At 39.2% G+C, this 18,396-nt stretch overlaps 1 long non-coding RNA gene across 8 annotated transcripts in view; it reads left to right on the forward strand.

Moving 5' to 3' along the window:
- The window catches only part of LOC135099419 (uncharacterized), a 108,940-nt gene that overhangs the window by 76,169 nt on the left and 14,375 nt on the right, over positions 1-18,396 (forward strand). For 2 of the 8 annotated variants that reach the window (XR_010267917.1, XR_010267926.1), the window contains exons 1-2: positions 6,739-6,853; positions 9,229-9,998. This is a non-coding gene — a long non-coding RNA (uncharacterized LOC135099419). Of the gene's footprint in view, positions 1-6,727; positions 6,854-7,558; positions 7,691-9,228; positions 9,999-10,191; positions 10,259-10,556; positions 10,613-18,396 lie in introns of those variants that run through there. The other 6 variants (XR_010267924.1, XR_010267922.1, XR_010267923.1 and 3 more) reach the window with 6 other exon arrangements.

Here is an 18,396-nt window from a genome sequence, read left to right on the forward strand (position 1 = left end):
TATATCCGAGGGTCTCACAGTATTCTATTATGATTACTTATTATTTTTCAAAAGCAATATTAATTCAATCAACTCACGTAGGAGTGCGGCAATACAATAAATGAAGCAACTTTTTTTATTTTTTTTTTCATTCCCGCGAAAATTAAAAAAAATAAATAAATAAATAAAAGGAGTCATAGCATCAGCCTTCATTTCTGTCCACTTTACTTAATAAGATATCTCCATAATTATTCATAGGCCTCACCTTCATTACGTAATGGTAATATCTAATTGGCTTTGTCTGCTCTCTCGTCGGAAGCTTCGGAGACAAGCAGGACCATCCCTCGCTGTCATGCAAAGCTTTCACCAGTAATGGTATTGATGATAACAATAACTGTTGTCACCGTAATCACCAAACGTGCCAAATAGTATCGTCCATTGTGTCAGAATGTAAACCTTTTATTAGATAGTTTTGGGAGTTACTTTACCTGTCCTACCTGTGAGTGTTGTTAGTGAGAACAAAGTTATTTTTTTACCTTATTTTTTATGAGTAGTTAAAATAATAATACTCTTTTCGTATAATATTTTTGGTATTTTTTTTTTTTTTTTTTGTATTTACCTTTAATCCTGCCTGTCTTACCTGTGGCTATTAATATTTCAAGTGCCAAGGTGATTATTCCTTGTTCTCTTTTTCCATGTAGATTAAAAAGACAGCAATCTTCTTTCGCGTAACATTTTTGTCCTCTTTTTTTTTTTTTTTTTAAGTAACCATACCTTTAGTTCCACCTGTCATGTTGTCCTTCATCTGTGTTTATTAATAGCTAAGGTGAGAGGAGAGTTATTATCCATTACTTTTTATTGAATTGTTAGGAAATAATGATCCTCTATTCTTGTAATATTTCCTGCTTTTTTGTTTATATAATTACCTTTAATTCCATTTGTCTTACCTGTGGCTACTAACAGTTGAGGTGAGAAAGTGATTATTATTCCTTGCTCTCCTTGTTGTGCATTTCCAAAAGACAATAATCCTCTTTCCTATAACATTTTTTCTTTTCTTTATGTATTTACCTTTCATTGAACCTGTCCTCTTCTCTTCTACCTGTGTTTATTAATAGCACAGATGAGAACAAGGATATTACTCTTTACTGTCTCAGTTTTGTATTTCAATAAGTAATGTTCCTTCTGTGTGATTGTTACTGAGTTATTTGTGTATTTACCTTTCATCTCACCTGCCTTACCTGTGTGTGTTCACTCCTTAGGTGAGAAAGTTATTAGTCTTGGTTCTCCTTTTGTGGCGATGGAAAATATTAATTACCTTGTTCTTGTAATATCATTTAGTTCAGGTGTTATATCTACCCTTAGTGTTTACCTCTCATTTACCTTTGCATGTTAATTGCACAGGTGAGACTGATTCTTCTTGTCTCTCTCGCTCTTGGTAGTGTTGCTAGAAAAGTAATCACCTTGTTGTTGTTGTTGTTGTTGTTGTTGTTGTTGTTTTTGTTGTTGTTGTTGTTGTTGTTGTTTTTGTTGTTGTAGTTGTTATTATTATTATTATCATTATTATTATTGTTATTATTATTATTATTATTATTATTATTATTATTATTATTATTATTATTATTATTATTATCATCATTATTATTATTGTTATTATTATTATTATTATTATTATTATTATTATTATTATTATTATTATTATTATTATTATTATTATTATTATTACCATTATTATTATTAATTAGTTGTTGTGTGTAAATATTTACCTTTGATGTATCGTGCCGTACCTGTGTGTACTAATTGTTTAGACGAGAAAGTGATCATGACTTGTTCTCATTTTGTAATTTTGCTGAAATAGTAATCATCTTATTTTTGTGTTATTATTTTGTTTTGGTGTTTATCTGTTTACGTTTGACATTTACCTGCTCTGCCTGTGGACATTAATTCCTCAGATTGTTGTTGAAAAGTAATCTCTTTGTTTTGTATCATTATTATCTAGTCATCATGTTTATCTGTTTGCCTTTAATATTTACCAGTCCTTCCTGTGTACATTAACTTCTCGGTGGGGACAAAACAATCATTCCTGACTCTGTAGTGTAGACAGGAACAAAAATTAATCATCCTCCTTTATGTAATAACTTTCCTTTCTTATGTCTATGCATCAACCTTTTTTTTTCCTCTCTCTCTCTCTCATGCTAACTCATTTTTCTACATTTTTATTTATTTTTGTTTATTTTCTTCTTGTCTAACAACATAATTTGTAATTCTCTTTTGTGTAATAACTTCCTTTCTTTATTTATGCATCTACTTTGTTTTTTTTCCTTTCAAGCTTCTTTTTCCTTTATTTTTCTTTCTCCAGTAACATAATTAATGATCCTCTTTTGTATAAACTTTCTTTTGTTATCTATGTACCAACAAGTGTTTTTTTTTTCCTTCTTCTATCCTCATTTTTTCCTTCTTTTTTTCTTTTTGTTTCCTCTTCTTTTAACATTTTTATTCCTCTTCTCTGTTTATCTGTTTCTGTCCCTCCTTCTCTGTGCTTGTGTTATATATCAGGCGAGGACAGGATGGCTACAAGTATTTTTTATTCTCATTTGTAGTGAAACGAAATTCAGATTTTCTTTTCATGTACCTTTGTTAACACTTTACTGCCAATGACAATGTGACACTTACTACTTCATCTCTCCATAGACTAACATTTCTTAACCCTTTTTTGCGACCTCAGCACCCCTTGCGTCTAGCCTGGACACTCTCGCGCCTGTTAATTCTAATATTTGGTTGTATTAACTACAGTTGTATTAACAGTTGAAAATAAAGTTAACTTCATCAAATATAAAAGTACACTCCCGATAGTTTGGTGTGCCTTGCAAGGAGCGTTTACATTGTACCGCCTTACAATATACGCACCATTTTTCAGTACCCCCTAAAATTGATCTCCACATGTTCAGAAACACACACTGCCCTTTACGATTCTGACTGGGCCACTAAAACATTTGAGACTCGATCACTCCTGTTGACGTCACTTCGCGCTTTGAAATCACACACTGCGCTTACACTAGACCCTTTGATCTACTTGTCACTGCCACGAACGAATGGAAATGTGTAGCAATCTGAGACAATAATTTCAAAAGACGTAAACAATGAGGTGCTTGGAACCTCCCGGGGCCTGCTGTTCTATTTCGGCTCTGTGTGTTATTTATCTAAGGTAACCCAAGTGAAGTGAAACGTGTGTCATTAACAGTCAAGAGGTCAAATTGGAGCCATTCAGTGGGTTAGTAGCTCAGGGGGAGAGAAAATGAAACCAAGCAAAGTTTAGACAACAGAAATACTTTTTTTGACGGCAGCAGGTGGTGCTTCGTCAGAACTTTACTTATTCTGAGGCTAAGGAGCAGAAGGAGGCGCGCAAGATACTACTCCAGAAAATATGATGATGAGGAAAATGAAGTTAGACATTGAGGAGGAGAGGGAGAGAAAAGTCCAGAATCATGGAATAAGAAGCCGAGAGAAAGACGGAAAGAAGAGGAGAGCTACAGAAAAAAATGAGGAAAGAGAGAAAAAAGAGAGAGAAAGAAGAGGAGAGGCTGGAAAAAGTCACGGAATAGGAATAGAAGAGAGGGAAAAAAGAGGAAAAATACAAAAAATACGTCACAGAAAAAGAAAAGAAAAGAAGAGGAGACTTACAGAAAAAAGTGAGGAAAGAGAGAAAAAGAGAGGGAAAGAAGAGGAGAGGCTGAAAAAAGTAACGGAATAGGAATAGAAGAGAGGGAAAAAAGAGGAAAAAAAAAAAAAAAAATAGGTTACAGAAAAAGAAAAAGAAGAGGATATAGAGGGAAAGAGAGAGAAAGAAGAGGAGAGATAGAAAAAAGTCACGGAAAGAGAAATTAAGAAGAGAAACAAGAAAGTAGGAAAAGAACAGTCATTACTACTACTACCAGTCTATCAATTCTCCATTCAGTACTACCTCTCTCTCTCTCTCTCTCTCTCTCTCTCTCTCTCTCTCTCTCTCTCTCTCTCTCTCTCTCTCTCTCTCTCTCTCTCTCTCTCTCTCTCTCTCTCTTTTTTCTCTGCATTACAAATCTTCTACTTATAACTTACTTTCTGTTTACTTGCTAATATATTTCCCATGCATAATATAACCTCTAATCTTTAACTGCATGCTTATCATTTTCATCTCCTCCACACTCTCATCACTATCTCTTTGTATTAACTTCCACAGGTAGACTCTATGTATTACTTATTTGTCTCTTCCTATTGCTCGCTTCTTCATTTTTACCTGCGGCCTAATTAATTACTAGAGCCAGACTCAGGTGGCCTCCCTTACCTGTTTTATTAGTTGATTCATTGTACAGCTTCTTCTGTTTGTATATCTTGTTGTGTGTGTGTGTGTGTGTGTGGATGGGTGGCTGGGTGGGTGTAAGGGTTTGGTGCCTCTCTCTCTCTCTCTCTCTCTCTCTCTCTCTCTCTCTCTCTCTCTCTCTCTCTCTCTCTCTCTCTCTCTCTCTCTCTCTCTCTCTCTCTCTTTCTCTTCCTTCCATACCCTTCTTTTCTTTTCTTTCTGTCTCTTTCTTTCCAACTTTTCTTTCTCTTTGTTCCTTTCTGTTTGTGTTTCTTTCTCTCTTTTCCTCCCTCTTTTCTTTGCCCTAACCATATATTTATCCCTTCTTTTCTCCCTCCTTTCCTCCCTCCCTTCCTCTCTTACTCCCTCCTTCATCTACATAATTAAATAAGGAAGGAAAGAGAGAGAGAGAGGAATGGAGTGAAGGAAGGTAGGAAGGAATAAGGGAAGTGGTGTGGGGGAGGAGGGAAGGAGGAAGGAAGGAAGGGAGAGAAGTTGGAGGAGGGAAGAAAAGGGGAAGCAAGGAATGGGATGAAGGAAAGGAATGAGACAACTAGGGAAAGAAGGAAGGAAGGAAGAAAGGAAGGAAGGAAGGAAGGAAGGAGGAGGGGAGAGATGGAAGGGAAGAGAAGAAGAAACTGGTGAGAGAGAGAGAGAGAGAGAGAGAGAGAGAGAGAGAGAGAGAGAGAGAGAGAGAGAGAGAGAGAGAGAGAGAACTTTAATGCATAATCATAAAGTTGACACATGTAAACAGCTTCTCTCATCACACACACACACACACACACACACACACACACACACACACACACACTTCATGCTCTGGCTTATTTCCAGAGAGAGAGAGATAGAGAGAGAGATAGATAGATAGATAGATAGACAGAGAGAGAGAGAGAGAGAGAGAGAGAGAGAGAGAGAGAGAGAGAGAGAGAGAGAGAGAGAGAGAGAGAGAGAGATTTTTAGAAAAGTGTTAACTTTTTAGTCCTTCTGTTTTTTACTTGTTGTGTTCTCCTCTTTCTCCTCCTCCTCCTCCTCCTCCTCCTCCTCCTCCTCCTCCTCCTCCTTCTCTTTCTCATTCACCTCTGGGGTTTCCCATCATCCTACGCAACCCTCCTCCTCCTCCTCCTCCTCCTTGTGCTCAATGACCTCGTTTCTCATCGTTTCCTGATCTCTTCTACGTACAAGTCCTCCCTCTTCCTCCTCCTGCTCCTCCTGCTGCCTGGCTTCCATGACGTGTACATGAGATCGTGTGGTTCCTGCGGTGGCCACAAATTGCCTCTTTAAGGACAAAGACAAAGCCTCGCTGGCAGTCTTTCCCTTGTACTCTTCCTCTGCGTTCCTTGCGTATTCCCTTGTATTGTTTTTTTTTTTTTTTCCGTGTGGTTTATATATTTGTTTGTAGTTTGTGCTAATTTTTTTTCTTAGTTGTCTTCTGTGTTCTATTTTCCTTTTATTGTGTTGATTTTTTGTTATTCTTTTGTATTACTGATTGTTTTCTTGTATTTATTTTTGTCTTATTTTACGTTTCTTTCATTTCTTTATTTTTTTTGTCTACCTGTTTTTATTATTAATCCCTATGTTATTATGTTCATGAAGGAGGATTGCTGTGGTTTCTTTAAAGTTCAGTAAAATACTCGTGTACAACTTTGCATTAACTTAAAAAAAAAAAAAAAGATTCAACAGAGGCGATGGAGTTTTAGTGTTTACTTAAGCGTGCCTGTGTATAACGTGCAAAGCCAACACTCAAGGAAACACAACTTACCAACATAAGGAAATAAGAGAAGCTGCAAGAAATCATCAGTTTTACAAGTGGCAGTCTCTGTATAAAATATTCTTACCTGCATCCACCTGTCACCCTCATCCATAAATTTGTGTGGTTTTCTTTCAACCTTAACAACCTGATTACTGAGTCCATTACAGTCATCCACCATTGTTGTTGAGATGCAGTGCCTTTTTATCTCTTTCAAATGTACCTGCATGAAGCTTGAACCCACTATTTCTTTTCCTGTCCTAATTATTGACCCTAAGGATTTTGTTTGTCACTCTTGTATAATTTCATTCATCCGTTACTGATTACTGTCCTTGAAAATTCACTCCTGCGTATCTCTTTCAAATACCAAACTTTATCAAGCTTAAATCCATTATTTCTTGCCCTGTTCTGATTACTTAGCCTGAGCAGTATGTTTGTGACACTCGTTATCTGCAACACAAATAGTAAAACATTATACTGTACTCGGTTTAATTTTCGCTTAGTAGAATTGCCCACCAACGTTACTTTGTTATTAGCAGTCAAAGATTTAGAGGCCTAAGAGGATTGGTGGTGCAGTGGTTAGCGCGCCCGACACACAATACTAGGGTCCGGGGTTCGAATCTCCGGCTTGGTGAAGACAATTTGGACGTAAGCCAAGGAGTTGTGACCTTGCACCCCGCCAGTATTGCCGAGACGCCCTGACCCAGAGGGGCGTGGTGGATGGACTACCATCTCCCCTTCCTCTAACAGCGGGGGAGGAACTTGTCTGGCGTGGAAACAGATTAATTTTCTTGGTTAGTTTTTTTTTTTTAGAATGATTTGATTTCTTAGGTAGTTTGTTAGGATAAGCTGGAGTTCTTAATTAGCCTGTTAGAATTAGTTTATCTCGTTGGAATTCATTGATTTGTTAGTCAGCTTGTTAGAATTTGTTTATTTCTTAGTTACCTCGTTGGAATTAATTGATTTCTTAGCTTGTTAGAGTTAGTTCATTTCTCAATTAGATTGTTAGAATTTGTTGATTTCTTAGTTAGGTAGTTAGGAATAGTTCTCAAACAGACGAGGAAATGTCTCCTGCTGATGTATTCCTTCATGATTTGGTCCAGCCTCGTCACTCCTTGAGAAAATTATAGCATCTTCTAGCCCCATCCTGATTATTGACCATATAGAATCTTGTCTACATCACCGTGTTGTCTCCCCTATGCCACTTGCACACCTCCATCAGAACCACAGGAACATAACACGACAAAATATGGGTTGGTGCATGAAGTGATGAGGCCTACAAGTGGCAGTCCCTGTAGAAAACCTACCTCTCCTGATTACTAACCCTGAATATTTTGTTTGTCACCTTGTTATATCCCTTATGGCACTTGAACACCTCCATCATCACCACTTTTAACCTATATACACCTTTCCTCTGGTTGCCATCTCCCTTATGCCACTTAAACATCTCCATCAGCTTCACTCTTGACCTACATGTACCTTCCCTCTGTTCTCTGCAGCCCTTTTGGTGTTCCACGTGCCGAGCGATCCGGGGAGAAGGTGACTCTGGGCATCTCGACACTGCCCTCCGTCACTGTCTTCCTCTTGACCATCAGAGTCCCTGCCGCCAGCTGAGGAGACACCGCTCGTCAGTGAGTACTACGCCTCGCCTCTCACTGCCCTCCCTGTACTGTGCCCTACAATATACTGCCTTTCTTGTACTGTGCCTTATAATACACAGCTCCTCTTAGTAATGTGCCTCACAATGTACTGGCCTTAGTAATGCGCCTCACGGTACACTGCCCTCCCTGTACTGTGCCTTACAATATACTGCCTTTCTTGTACTGCGCTTTACCATATATTGTTCTCCCACCTTGGTCTCGTGGGACTCAACTTAATATTGGTACAAGTTAACCTGATATGATCTGACTTTTACTGCTACTTTTGCTGTTACTGGTGGTGGTGGTGGTGGTGGTGGTGGTGGTGGTGTTGTTGTTGATGGTGGTGCGACTACTACTACTACTACTACTACTACTACTACTACTCACCACCATTACCACCACCACAACTGCAACAACCAGCCCAGTAAAAACACCACAATCCCACCATTAACAACAACAACAACACCACCAACAACACTAATCTAACATAACTCAGTCATTCCTATCAAACAAAGTAGGTATTGACAAGACCAGGCTCATCCATCAGGGTTCAGCGAGGACTCTGTAAAATCGTCTGTCTCTACTTTTCTCACTACGGGAATAAGCACAGAGAAAAGACGTTGCTATCACCTCGCCCCTTCCCCTTTAGTGGCCTTTCACAACATGCTGGGAATGTACAGACACGTACTGTGCTGGCGAGCTGGAAAGTAATAATAATGCACTTGTGTGAGGTTAATTGATAGATAGATTGATAGAAAGGTAGATAGATAGCTAGGTAGATAGAGATAGACAGAAATAAAGAGATAGATGAAAAGATAGAGAGAGAGAGAGAGAGAGAGAGAGAGAGAGAGAGAGAGAGAGAGAGAGAGAGAGAGAGAGAGAGAGAGAGGGGTCCAGTGCAGAAAAGATAATGGGCTACGAAAGACCAGCTCTGACCACACCACCACAGGTGTTGCTGCCTAAAACTGACCAATTTTGCCCCTAACTTACGTTGCAATTTGGAGTATTCTTCTTTATTACTGAGTGTCCTGTCAGCCTTCTTTGTTAATGTGTGCGTGTGTGTGTGTGTATGAATGTGAGTGTGTGTGTGTGTGTGTGTGTGTGTGTGTGTGTGTGTTTATATAGTTAAGGTAGTCCTGTATCTCTCTATGTGTTTTTCTGTGTCTATTTGTGTCTGTGTCTATTTTTGTTACTCTGTGTGTGTGTGTGTGTGTGTGTGTGTGTGTGTGTGTGTGTGTGTGTGTGTGTTTTCGTTTTGTTTTTTTCTGCCTGTTTTTTTTTTTTTTTTTGTTTGTTTTTCTGTCTGTTTTTCCGTCTTTTTGTTTTCCTTATCATATATTAAGAAACCGACTGCTTACGAGCACCATTAGACAGAAAAAATTAAAAAAAAGTTCATTGAGATATACAAATAGCAAACGAGAATGGACTTTCAAGGGAATGAGGAGACAATGGAAAAAGAAGCCAGGAAAGACAGAGAAAAGAAGGTAAGGAAAAAAAAAAAAAAGAAGGGAATACTGAGAAGGAAAGAGGATAGAAAGAGAAGGCACAACTGGAGAGAGAAGAAATGGCTGGAAAGAGAGACTGGAATGAGGTGACAAGTCAGGAACTAGAAGAGAAAGATAAAAAGACAGGACATGAGAAGGAAGGAAAGACACGACAGGAAAGAGAGGAAATGGCTGGAAAGAGAATACAATGATGAAGTAGAACATAAAGCAAGGAGGAGGAGTTAAGGCTGGAGAGATTAGACAAGGATAAGAAAGAAGACAACCCTGGATACAAGACGACCCTGGAAAGACAAGATTATCCCAGGAAAGAGGAGACAAAGCTGGAAACAGGAGACACAGCTGGGAAGAAAATGCAAGGCCAGAATGAGAAGATAAGACTGGAAAGAGAGAGCAAGAATGGAAAGTGAAGAGAGAGAGAGAGAGAGAGAGAGAGAGAGAGAGAGAGAGAGAACTAACTACCCGTTTGTGTGTATTGCACGTGTTTGTTAGCTTGATATATGTGTATCATCAGTCTGATGATGATTTGAATAAAAATTTTATTTATTTGTTTATTTCTAAATTAGTTCGTGTATCAGTGTATTTATGTAGACGAGGATTAAGCTCTGTACAAGGTGCGCAAGCCGCACGTCTTTGTGACGTGGCAGTGGGGAGGTGAGGTGAGGTGGCAGCAGGGTGATGAGGTGGCGACGAACCGTCAGCCAGGGTTAGTTGCTGTCCGCCCCTACCTGAAGTGTGTTGTGATGGATCACTGGATGTAACATTTATTCAAGACTTGGGATTATTGTATTATGCTGGTATGTATGGCTATGTTTGGTTATAATAGTACTGTGTGGGGGTTTATCAGCTGGTGTTCACTTCAAACATTTGTGATGTTCATCGACAAAATGTTTGTATTAGTGATGATCTTTTATGATGACAGTGTTAATGTGATTGTGTGGTCGGCTATTAAGATTGATAGTTACTCAGGGAATATTTCATGTATTACAGTTTATGAATCCAATTACTGGTTCGAAAAGTTCATGGAGGCAATCCATATGCGGCTGGAGCTACCGTTGTGAGTTATAATTCTAATGATTATTATAAGTGAAGATCAATGTGGTTGATTGGTTATATGATTGATTTTAATTGTACTTAGCATATGGTGAATTCTACATACATCCATTCTCAATTTTCATATTGATCTACTTATTAATGATGCTTGGGTACTTATGAGAAAAAAAAAAACTGAGATGTATTTATTGTAATGATTTTGACAGGTCCAAACGCTTGTAATAAAGAAGTTATGGCAGTGTTCAAGCTGTGTTAATGGATGCCTCTATACAATATGAACTGTATGGTATATCTTATTTCAGGTTTGCTTCATGGTAATCATCAGTGTTTCCTTTGCTAAAATGAACCTAACACATAGGTCAGTACAAAATTAAAAGAATAAGGTATCTATTTATTTACATTGTTTCGGTCTTTACTTACGGATTCCCTCAGTGGGCTCCTTACTACAGCCACAGACTTTCGTAGTGCATCACATTATATTATGAGTATCACTGAATATCACTATAAACACAGGTGGTAATACCCGCTGCTCGAGTATAACTATAACCAGATTATTATCAGTCTCTCGTAATGGATTTCACTGTCCACCACAACCAACGCCACCATAACCACCACCACCACCACCACCACCTCTAACAGCAGTAAAAATGTAACCAACGCAGTTTCTCTCTACAGCTCGGGGTAGGGCCAACTCGGCCCTTTTCCATCTCGGCCCATTATGAAAAGGCAACTCGGACCATCTTGTGGACCAACTCGGACCATTCTCATTTTCTGAAATACCAAGTCGGACCACCATGTTTGCCGACTCGGACCATCATAAACTGTGGACAGTGTTGCCAACCTCTACAGACGTCTCCGCCCTACACACTTACTGAAATTACCCTACATTTGCCTTCATTACCCTACGACTCGGGATGAAAAAACAAATTGTCATAATACTGGCGCAGCCGTAATTATTAAATTATTATTATTAAAATTCCACTGTAAACTACATGTAAGCAATACATAAGCTAATTATCTCTTTAATCACGAATCAGTAACCGCTTCATTTGAGCGTGGGAAAAAAAATCTCGACAAGCTGCACGTGGCTTCACGTATGAACGTGTATTATCACTACATTTGTTAGATTCAAACCATCATAAACTATCACACAGAGGGGAGCAGGTCGTTTCGGCCGTGAGCACTCTAGGCCTAGAGTCGTTTAGGCCGTGATCCCTTTACGCCGAGAGTCGTTTAGGCCGCGACTCTGTAGGCCGTGGGTCGTTTAGGCCGTAATACTGAGATCCTTTTTATAGTTTTTATAGTGCAGTCGATGCTGGAGGACTACTGTGGAGGCGAGAAGTGTGACGTGATTGCATGCTAATGAGTTTTATTGATACTCTTGATAATGTATCGAGAGATCGATACCTCCATAAAATAAAGATAATAAATGGAAGAGACCTATATACAGTGGAAGAGACCTATATGCAGTGGAAACTATGTTCCGTAGCGTACATACACACACATTAATCGTTTTATGAGGTACTGCAGGAAGTGCACGAAACCCAGTCATTGAAAATACCGGGTTTCACAGCTGCCATTAATCAGCTCAAGATACACCATTATCACATTTCCTGTTCTGCCACCTCTCACACCTGTGTCGCACAGCAAACCTTGCCGTGTCCGTACAAGTGCAATTACAATTACGAAACCTACATACTAATTTTGAAACACTGTCTCAATTACTTAATTCAAAATATTACTAAATTCGAAACCTATAATTTCGAAAGTGTCAAAACACTGTCTTGCTTACTTAGTTGATGTGTTGAAATCAAATTCTACGTATTCGTTATTCCCTCACACCTCATCGCTCAGGATGCCTACCAAATTTCCTCGTATTGTTTGCTCTCGACGTGTACGATTCAACCAGCATGCTTTGCAGTGTGACCATTGTCAAGAACGGCAGCACAGACTCTCGGCCTAAAGGGATCACGGCCTAACCAACTTGAACTCGGACAGAGAAGAGTGCTTCACACACTTGTCAGATTCAAACCACCATAAACTATCGCACAGAGAAGAGTGCTTCACACATGTGTGATTCTTCGTTCACTCACACGATGTCCAGGCCAGATATCACTTGTACACGGCAGAAGGCAGTCCGATCATGGACAAGTGTTTGGTGTGCAAAGACGTAGTGCGTCCTCGACAGGTGAGACTACAGGATTTAATCGTTAATTGAATTTATTGTAACTATGTTGAACAGTTTTCTGTAATACTGATTATATCTAGTGTACACTAAAATATCGACATGAACCTCGGAATATGATTTTTTACAGGAGGCATTGTTGTGTGATGGATGTAAATCGTGGCAACACAGAACCTGTAAGACTGGGATTTCAAGGGAGGACTATAGAAGAGCTGTAAGGGAGGGTCTTGACGTGAATTGGAGCTGCACAACTTGCTCTTCTGTACAAGACATCGCTGTGCATGACTGCCCTGAGGATCATCTACCTACTCCGACCCAGGCGTTAGTGGATGATATAAATTCTGAAACTTGTCTAGACGAAGACACCTTGGACAACGACACTTTGGACTGCTCTGAGGCTCATCCACCTATTATAACGTATGAAAAAATGTGTGTATCTTCACAAAGGGGCAAGCAGAAACTTGTGGACAGTCTAGGATTTTCATACACATTTAAAAGAAAAACAAATGTTGGTGTTCATTGGCGCTGTGCAGTGCGTACGTAATAAAAAGGTTACCTGTAACATGATGGTAAAGGAAGTGAACGGAGTGTTTATCAGAGGAGCCAATGAACATTCACACCCACCGGAAGCATGTCCTTTGACTACAAGCATGGTGTCAAAGTTAATTAAAGACAAAGCAATGGATGATGTATTTCGCCCAGCTTTAGAAATCGTGGAGGAAGTGCTTCTTGAACACGTTGATCCAACAAAGCCTACTGCCTCGCTACCTGCACCGGTGAATCTAGCTCGCCAAGCAAACAGGAAGCGGCGAGCTAACAGACCTGCTGAGCCCAGTGACCTAACTTTTTGTATTAGTGAGGAGCACATTCCACCTAAATTTCTTAAAGCAGATATAAGTATAGGGGACAGACGCCACCTATTGTTTGCAACACAAGAACAGCTTCAGTTACTTGCTAAAGCAAGAAATGTGCTCCACCTAAATTTTTTAAAGCAGATATAAGTATAGGGGACAGACGCCACCTATTGTTTGCAACACAAGAACAGCTTCAGTTACTTGCTAAAGCAAGAAACTGGTATGTTGATGGAACTTTTAAAGTAGTGAGGCGACCCTTTACCCAGCTTTTTAGTATTCACGCATTTATGAAGTGCGATGGTAACGTAAAACAAACGCCTCTGTTGTTTGTGTTAATGTCGGGTAAGAGATGTAAAGATTATAGGATAATTTTTAGTAAACTCAAAGAAATTTTAGATGGACAATTAAAAGTAAAAGAAGTTATCCTTGATTTTGAACAAAGTATTTGGCGTGCTATCCCAGAAGTTTTCCCACATGTAGTTATGCGTGGTTGTGCATTTCACTGGGGAGAAGCAGTTTGGAGGAAGGCGCAAGTTCTTGGCCTCCAGTCTGCTTACACACATGATAGCAAAACCTACAAATTTGTAAGACAACTGTTTTCTCTGCCGTATGTACCTGATGATCACATAGAAGGACTTTTTATAAGATTCTGTAGGAAAGCAGCTGGGTCACAACCACTCTTATTTAGAGTACATAAACAGTACATGGATTACGTCAGAAATGTGGCCTCCCAAAGTTTGGTGGGTATTTGATCGAAGTGTAAGAACTAACAATGACGTTGAAGGATGGCATTACAGACTTAATATGAAAGCATGTCAAGGCCAACTGAACTTCTATACTTTAATAACCCTACTACACACACAGGCTAGACTTGTAACGCTTCATGTAAAGTTTATAAATGATGGAAAGGTGTTGGCGTCACCAAAAAAATAAATATACAAAACACGGACGACTAGTCATGCTTTGGGAGGAATTTTCTCTGGGCACTAGAACAGCAAAAAGTTTACTGAAAGCTGCCTCTCATCATATTGCTGTGAATATGTAATGACTTGATTTTTCATGAAATACTCTAGTTTTATTTTCTAAACTGACTTTTGCATGTTTTTAGACTACAATTTTAATTGTATTTTACTGACTTTTGCATGTTTTTAGAGCATAATTTTAATTGTATTTTATCGTGAAATAAGTCAATTTTGAGCTGCTGAATTATTATTTAACTTTTAAACATGGTCCAAGTTGGTGGTCCGAGATGGTTATCGTGGTCCGAGTTAGTATAGACCAGGGCCGAGTTGGTGATGGTCCGAGTTGGGGGTGTAGCCTACAGCTCTACTGACTATTTAATTTCATTGTCTACCACCATTCTCACTAACATCGGCGAAAAGAGACTAACCCAATCAATTTCTCTCTTCTCTTCTACTGACTGTATTATTTTAGTGTCCACCTCCACATCTAGCAAAAAAAAAAAAAAAAGTATAACCAAGGGAATTTGTCTCCACGTCTCCACTGACTATTTAGTTTCTGAAGTGGAAAGCATTAGTACACACTCTCTGTTCGCTAGAATACACGTCATTGACTGTCACAGTATTTATCACCAGGCAGTAATGGAAATCTTGTCAATAAATCCTTTGTGATGTGTGACGCCAAACCAACGACATCTACAACAATTTTCTTTTTTTTTTTCATTAATTTGTTCTTTTACTCTCTTTTTTTCACATGACTGGGAAAGTTTACATCCCTTAGTATTTTCTCCCTATCATATTACACTTTTTCATTCACTCCTTGTCTGATAACTTTAAACTTGCCTATCAGATTTTTGAGAAATTAAACATAGGACAGTTCTATTTTTTTTTTTTTTTTTTTGTCAATATATCCTTACTCTTTCATTAAATATGTTCCTGGAGCAGCGTTCTTAAACACCCCTGTACTCCTCTTCGATTAATTTTCACGGAGTCTAATGAAAACTTGTGGACTTCAAGGATGTTTTCATGAGTCAAATGATCTGTCAACAAGTAGTCTGTATCATCAATGATAAAAAAAAAAAAAATACCCATGAGAATTCGACTAAGTTTCCGTGGCCAGTGATCGCTGCGATGAGAGAACAAAGTGATTCAGAACGCGGTCACTCTCTTTGCTGTTGTTTTACCCGCTCTCTCTGGCCTTGACCCTCGGAAGCCTTGTGGGCAGCGAGGTTTTTCTCTCGGCAAGTGAACATAGTCCTATTGAGACAACGAAGTGTTTCAGAAAGCTGCCACTATTCCTGGTGATATTCTGCCTGGTCTCTCTGGCCTTGACCCTCGGAGTCCTTGTGATCAGTATAATGTATCTTATTGTCGTCATAGACTCTCCTCTTCTCACCACGCTCCTTACAAAAAGTGTCTTGTATTTCGATAAACGGTTCTTTTTTCTTTCTTCTTTAGAGTTTGGGTATATTGTCTACCTTTCTCTCTCTCTCTCTCTCTCTCTCTCTCTCTCTCTCTCTCTCTCTCTCTCTCTCTCTCTCTCTCTCTCTCTCTCTCTCTCTCTGGCCTTGACCCTGGGAAGCCTAATAGTTAGGCTGTTTAGTCTTATCGTCACCATGAACTGTCCTCTCACAACTTTCCTTGCCAAAAATGTTTTCTGTCTTGGTTAAACATTTTTTTTTTCTTTTTACTTGAGTTTTGATACACTGACTCTCGGAAACCTTACACTTAGCTTCTTTTTTTTCTTATTATTGCCTTCAACTGTTCTCATCTCACTCAGCACCTTGTCACAATTATAATATAACATTCTCCGTATCCTCCTTGCTTAAGTGTATGTACATTCCTTGTCACGTTCTACCTACTCCTCTCTCTCTCTCTCTCTCTCTCTCTCTCTCTCTCTCTCTCTCTCTCTCTCTCTCTCTCTCTCTCTCTCTCTCTCTCTGACTTTACCCCTCAGAAGCCTCAAGGTCAAGTTCATTTCTTGTATTTTCTCCATGATTTGAGCTCTTCCTCTCACCTCAGTTCCTTGCCAAAAGAATCTTCTATTTCTATAAATAACTTTCGTCTCTTTCTTAGTGTTTGGGCACGTTGAGGTTGTTCTAAATAGAGTAAATCTATTAATATGGTATTGTTTCTAGTGTTATCTTGTTATGTTTCTATATATCATACTGCCTGCCATTCTCTCTCTCTCTCTCTCTCTCTCTCTCTCTCTCTCTCTCTCTCTCTCTAGATGAAATGTGCAGGTACATAGAATGATAATGTATTTAAAGGAGAAAGACATATCAAGAAGTCTGGAACACACACACACACACACACACACACACACACACACACACACACACGCGCGCGACAAGTGGAAAGATGGAAACACAGGAAAAGTGGATAGGCTCAGTGAGAGTTGTGTTTTTTGTTTTTTGAGTTGAGTTGAGTTGAGAGAGAGAGAGAGAGAGAGAAATTGGTGTGAAGGGGAGAGGGAGAGACATTCAACGCGATACTTTCTCTCTCTCTCTCTCTCTCTCTCTCTCTCTCAACTCAACGTTAAAACAGCAGGCGGTCTGGCGTTACGAAGGAGAATTTAGAAATAATATATAAAATCTTGCTGTAATTACGAGAGAGAGAGAGAGAGAGAGAGAGAGAGAGAGAGAGAGAGAGAGAGAGAGAGAGAGACTCCACTGAATAACAGATATGAACATGCCATGGAATAAAAACACCACCAAAAAAGTCAATATGTGTTGATGTGAATTTAGTGAAATGTCTTGCCTTATCGTCCTGTGATGATGGTGGTGGTGGTGGTGGTTCTAATGTCTATCCCTTCTCGTTATGGAATATATGTTTCCTCTTAATTAAGTGGTAATTTAATACAGCAAGAAATTTAGGTCTGTGTGTGTGTGTGTGTGTGTGTGTGTGTGTGTGTGTCTGTGTCTTTGTCTGTATGTATGTCTGTGTGTGTGCGCGTGTGTGGGTACGTGTAATCCTTTATACGTGTATAATACTTTTTATTTTTCCAACTGTTTATCATTTTCCATGTTCAGTGTTTTTTTTTTAGTCATTTTCCTCCTGTTTTATTTCTTGTTTATCTTTGTTTTGTTTGTTTCTGTTTATTATTGTTTTGTCTCAGTTTTATTCGTTTCTTTTTTATTCTAATTGTTATTCATCATATTCCTTTCTCTCCTCCTCCTCCTCCTCCTCCTCCTCCTCCTCCTCCTCTTCATCATCTCCCCTGCATCCTCCTTTCCTTCTCCACAGCTGCAGAAGGCACACTGATTCTCTCTCTCTCTCTCTCTCTCTCTCTCTCTCTCTCTCTCTCTCTCTCTCTCTCTCTCTCTCTCTCTCTCTCTCTCTCTCTCTCTCTCTCTCTCTCTCTCTCTCTCATATGTCATACCGTATAGTTCAGCCCTTATCATTTATGTATGGGCCTATTCCTTACGCTAATAAACAGTGTGTGTGTGTGGTTTAGTTTGACTTGGCTTAGGTAGGGTTGGGGTACATTAAGTTCTCTCAGGTTAGGTTTCGTTGTGTTTGATTGAATTTGGTTGGTTTGGTTAAGTTAGATTAGGTTTCGTTTGGATTAGGTTTGGTTAGGTTAGATCAAGTTGAGCGAGACTAGGTGAGGTTGGTTTGGGTTCGAGTCGGTCAAGTTAGATTAGGCTAGATTTGGTTTTCTTTTGTTTTCTTTAGTTTAGTTTGGTTAGGGTAGATTAGATTAGGTTAGGTCAGGTCCAAGAATCACTCGAAAACAACAGTGTCTCGTGAAAACCTGTGTACACATTATCACACTTTATAAAAATAGATAAGTAGATCATAAGACGCGGAGCATCACGCGATGGGAGCCACGTACGAGGGAGGGAGTCAGCATGGCGACATGGCGTGTCTTAAGCAGGGTTATATCTATACAGTTAGCAAATTCGGCGAAGCGTTATCTATGAAATACCAACACGGGATGATTAATGGTACAGGGAGGGAGGGCAGGAAAGCCGTGAGGGAAGAGAGGCGCATATGCAAGGAACACTGTATCTAAGTCAGGGTATCTTCACTATTTTTAGCACGCTGTTGTGGAAGCTGTTGTTATTGTTGTTATTATAATATGTCTGTGGGAAAAACCAAAGTCCTTCTTTAGCAGGCACCGTCTTGCCCCTGATAGAGC

Source organism: Scylla paramamosain, unplaced genomic scaffold (assembly GCF_035594125.1).
Source record: "Scylla paramamosain isolate STU-SP2022 unplaced genomic scaffold, ASM3559412v1 Contig127, whole genome shotgun sequence".
Taxonomy (NCBI): Eukaryota; Metazoa; Arthropoda; class Malacostraca; order Decapoda; family Portunidae; genus Scylla; species Scylla paramamosain.